Consider the following 5506-nt stretch of genomic DNA (forward strand, 5'->3'; position numbering starts at 1 on the left):
CTCATGATCCTCCTGCTTCAGCCTCTCAAACCACTGGGATTACACCACCATGCCTGGCTGAACTCCCACATTATGGCAGTACTATTCACAATTGCCAAATTGTCAGTTCTACTGCTGAGCCACAACCCCAGCCCCCTATGATATATTTTAAAATAATTACAAGGACTAGGGGTGAAACTCAGTGGTAGAACACTGGCCTACAACGTGTAAGATCACAGGTTTGATCTTTAGCACCAAAACAAGCAAAACTAAAACTTAGAAAAGAATATGAAAGTTCCCAAAACATGGACATCATTAGTGTTAGAGCCAGGTGCGGTGGGACATGTCTGTAATCCCAACAACTCAGGAAGCTGAAACAGGGGCATTGTGAGTTCAAAGCCAGCCTCAGCAAAGGTGAGATACTAAGCAACTCAATGAGACTCTGTCTCTAAATTAAATATGAAATAGGACTGGGGATGTGGCTCAGTGGTCAAGTGCTCCTGAGTTCAATCCCAGGTAACCCCCCACCAAAAAACAAAGAAACAAACAAATAAATAAATGGTTAGAGTTTGGGGGGGAGTTAATTACTCATTTGATTATTATACATTGTATGTACATATATTGAATTATCACTCTGTACCCCATAAATATGTACAATTATTATGTCAATAAAAAGAAAAAATTAGCAGTTGGATAAGTCAAACACCCATATTCCTAATGAGTAAGACAATGTACTTGAAGCTGGAGGGAATCTCCAGGGAATTATGCTGAGCAAAAAAGCCAGTCCATAAAGGTTATATGTTACATGAACTGTATAACATTCTTTCAATGACAAAATTATAGTGGAAATAGAGAAAAGATTAGTGGTTGCCAGAGTTTAAGGAGAGGTAGGAGTAAGAGAGAGGTTGGTGGGGCTACAAAGGGATTATAAAGGAATCCTTTTAGATTCTGGTGATAGGAATGTACTTGACACAGTATTTTGATACAGTATTATGGTTGTGATAATGTATAGTTTTGCAAGATCCTCCCACTGGGTGAGAAGCTGGATAAATGGTACACAAGGATCTCTTTGTAATAGGTCTTACAACTGCATAGGAATTTACAATTATCTCCAAAAAAAAAAAAGTTCAATTAAAAAATATCATTTTGGGGACTGGGGCTGTAGCCCAATGGTAGAGCACTTGCCTTGCACGTGTGAGGCACTGGGTTCAATCCTCAGCACCACATAAAAATAAATAAAGATATTGTGTTCATCTACAACTAAAGAAAAAAAATTAAATATTTTGGGGCTGGGGTTGTGGCTCAGTGGCAGAGCACTTTCCTCCCATGTGTGAGGAACTGGTATTGATCCTCAGCACCACATAAAAATAAATAAATAAAATAAAGGTATTGTGTCCATCTACAACCAAAAAAAAATATCTTTAAAAAAATATCATTTTGGGGCTGGGGATGTGGCTCAAGCAGTAACACGCTTGCCTGGCATGCGAGGGGCGCTGGGTTCGATCCTCAGCACCACATAAAAATAAAATAAAGATGTTGTGTCCACAGAAGACTGAAAAACAAATATTAAAAAAATCTCTCTCTAAAATATATATATATATATATATATATATATATATATATATATATATATATATATATATATATATATAATTTTGGCACTGGAGAAGTAGTTCAGTGGTAAATCAGTTGCCTATTATGCATAAAGCCCTGGGTTCCATCTCTGCTTTTTTTGGGGGGGAAGCATTCTGTTTCCTGTGTAGAGTTTGTTTGGTAGCAAGCAAAAGGGAAGTGGGCAGACCATAGATTCCTCTTGTCCAAGCCTTTCATTTTAAAGATAAGGAGAGTTTGCATGACTTTTTGAAGTTCCTGTAAATGAAGTTCTGTATTTGAAGTTCCTGCTTATGAAATGGCTAGACTGGATACGGCGATCTGATTCCCAGGCTTCTCTTACACTAAAGTTACCCAAAGTTTTCTATGCTGACTTTTCATGACTCTAATGCCTTCCTAAGAATACTGGAACAATGGGAGTATTAAAGTGTGTGTAGAAAAAACGAACTCAAGTTTGGTTTCTCCTACTATAGGCTCACAGCACAAATCACTTCTGAAAAAATATTGTGTGTGGGTTTTCACACACACACACACTAAGTCATTGGTTCTGTAGCAGCAGACACCAGCCAGGTATCCTCTAATTCAATTCTGACACTATTTTCCTGGAGGTAGCATCAGATTCCCCATATTGAGGACTCAATCCCCAAGACTGCCCCTACATCAAATCCAGTTGTAAGTCGGGGCCCCTGAAACTTCCGACCAAATAGAGTTCCCAGTTGAGTAGTCCCAGCTACTCAGAATGCTGAGAGAAGAGGATCACTTGAGCCCAGAAGTTTGGGGGCCTGTCTGGGGAACATGGCAAGACTCTGTTTCAAAACAAGCAGAAAAACAAATTGGGGTTCCCATGATCCCCTCCTCAGGTTTGATTTATTAGGCCAGCCCATACAACTCGAGAAAATATTATACTTACATTAACTGGTTTATTAAAAAGGATATTTTAAAGAATATGACTAGTCGGCCAGATGAAGAGATACATGAGATAAAGTGTGCCACCTTCCTGGCACATGGATGAATCTTTCTCACCTTCCTGAAAGTTTCTATATGTTCAGATATCTAGAAGTTCTCTCCAAACCCTGCCTTTTTTTTTTTTTTTTTTTTTTTGGTGCTTGTGATTGCATCCAGGCCCTCCTTTTGGATTTTTATGGAGACTTCATTGCAGAGACATGATTGAAATCATGTCCAATTGAAATGTGATTGGACAAAAAGGGTATGAACTCATGCTAATAGACTGAGTAGAGACACCCAGCAAGGCCTATCCAGATCTTTCAGCATTCCTTCTTCCCAGTTATGGTGCAGGACCTCTTCTAAAACAGGGTTATTATCCTCTATTATTAGAAAAAGATCAGAGCTAGGTACAGTAGTACAAGCCTGTAATCCTGGGTATTGGGGAGGTGGTGGCAGTGGGATTGCAAGAAAAATCATAAAAATATAAACTTTGATTTTTTTCTTACATTATGCATACAAAAATCTTAATTAAAAGTACTAGCCTCAGCAATTTAGTAAGACCCTGTCTTAAAATAAAAGATAAAAAAGTCTGGGGATATAGCTCAGTGGTATGGCACTACTGGTTCAATTCCCAGAAAAAAAAAAAGGTAGATCCCTTTCTTCGTTACCAGGAATTGAACCCAAATAAAAGTGGCATTTTTATTTGCCACTGAGCCACATCCCCAACCTCCACCTTTAAAAAAGTTTTTTTTTTTTTAGTTGTAGATGGTCACAGTACCTTTGTTTGTTTTTTTATTTATTTGTATGTGGTGCTGAGGATCAAACCCAGTATCTAGGCAAATGCTCGACCATTGAGCTACAACTCCAGCCCCATTCCCAGCCCTTTGCATTTTTTATTTTGAGACAGGGCCTAAGTTGCTGAGGCTGCACTTGAATTTGTGATCCTCCTGCCTCAGTCCATTAAGCTGCTGGGATTACAGGCAAGTACCACCATGCCTGGTCATAGAATTTCTTTATGACCAACTTCAAGGTAGAACACAGGAAATATTAGTTTTTTATTACAGATTTTGGGAAAGAGAAATTCTAGTTTCTGTGGTCTGCCCTGGTGAAGGAGTTAACAGCCAGGAAGCATGGACATAAACCAAAAATATATATCATAATATCACAAAGCACAATAACAAAAAAATTCTGTAATAATAATCCTAAGTAATGGGGGAGGTATTAATACTAAAGTCATATAACACCATTTGGCACATACAAGTTTGGCTTATTATGTCGCAAGAAAGTGAATCAGACTGGGCTCAGTGTCACACTCCTCTAATCCCAGCAGATTAGGACGCTGAAGCAGGAGGATCAAGAGTTCAAAACCAGCCTGGGGATATGGCTCAGTGGTAGAGTGCCCCTGGGTTTTATTCCCAGTCCCAAAAAAAAAAAAAGAAGTGAATAAAAAGTCTTAATCATCTGAGTGATTTGTACCAATCAGTTCCTGAAAGAAATCCCAAAGGATGCTGCTGAGATTTCAATTTCTGTATCTTTGAGGCTGGGGCCAGAAAAACTGCTAGACTTATTAGCAAAGATTTTTAAAAGGATAGCCTAAGAATTGTGTTGCTCCTAAAATAACATGTCAGGTAGAGCAGATTTTTTGGCTACTTCTGTCTTTTCATTGTGTTTTTAAACTTAACACTTTATGGTAGATTTAATTATTATCATTTGTCCCAATTCTTAATGTCCTATCTGTATTAAATCCTTGTTCTTTGCCATGTAGGTTTGCAGTTCCTCCATGATAGGATGGGGAGAATAGTTTTCCCTGCCTGGTTAATAGTGAGCTTGGCTGCGTGACTTGCTTGGGTCAATGCAGCATTTAGGAATGAGGGGAGGCGTTAAATGAGTTTGGGTGTTGTGATTTGGCTTTCCTGAAAAACTGTTGGTGTAAGGAAGATGAGACACTTGAAGCAATGCTTAGTCAATCTACAGATCCATGAGCAAGAGAATAAATGCACATTGTCCTCCTCCACTGAATTTGGGATTTGTTGAATTTATTATGCAATGGTGTTGCAACAATGGCTCACTAGTACACATAAGGAATGTACTTCTAATTAAGATTTTGTATGCATAATGTAAGAAAAAATCAAAGTTTATATTTTTATGGTTTTTCTTTATAAAGGCATTCTTTAACATTTTTTGATCTTGCTCATTTTTATTTCAATCTTGATTTTTGTCTTGTCAAGAATCTGTATTTTTGGGGGGAGGGGGCACTGGGGATTGAACTCAGGAGCACATCCCCATCCCTAGTTTGTATTTTATTTAGAGACATGGTCTCAATGAGTTGCTTAGTGCCTTGCCATTGCTGAGGCTGTCTTTGAACTTGGGATCCTCCTTAGTTCGCCCTCAGCCTCTTGAGCCACTATGATTACAGGCATGTACCACCAAGCCCCCCCATCTGTCACTGTGCCACAACCCCAGCCCTGTAAAAAATCTTATTAACACTTTGTGATGGCCAGTTCTTGGAAAGAACATTTTCTCTTTTGTTTTTGCTTTCTTTCTCTTTTTTCCCTTCCTTCCTTTCTTCTTCTTTTTTTTTTTTTTTTGGATACTGGGGATTGAACCCAGGGGCACTTAACCACTGACCCACATCCCTGGCCATATTTTGTTTTATTTAAAGACAGGGGCTTGCTGAGTTGCCTAGGGCTTCACTAAATTGCTGAGGCTGGCTTTGAATTCAGGATCCTTCTGCCTCAGCCTCTTGAGCTGCTGGGATTACAGGTGTACACCCTGTCCAGCTCTCCTTTGCTTTCTTGAAACAGAATCTCTAACAATTCAGGCTCTTCGTCCCATAAACTGCACCATGATTTTTTGAACCCATCAGTGAAGAAATTCTCCAATCATATTTCTAGAATGGTCTACTTTACGGTGTTGAAAAGAAAGGAACTGGATTAATGTATATTAATCTGGGTAAATCTCAAAAATAAAA

Source organism: Urocitellus parryii, chromosome 3 (assembly GCF_045843805.1).
Source record: "Urocitellus parryii isolate mUroPar1 chromosome 3, mUroPar1.hap1, whole genome shotgun sequence".
Taxonomy (NCBI): domain Eukaryota; kingdom Metazoa; phylum Chordata; class Mammalia; order Rodentia; family Sciuridae; genus Urocitellus; species Urocitellus parryii.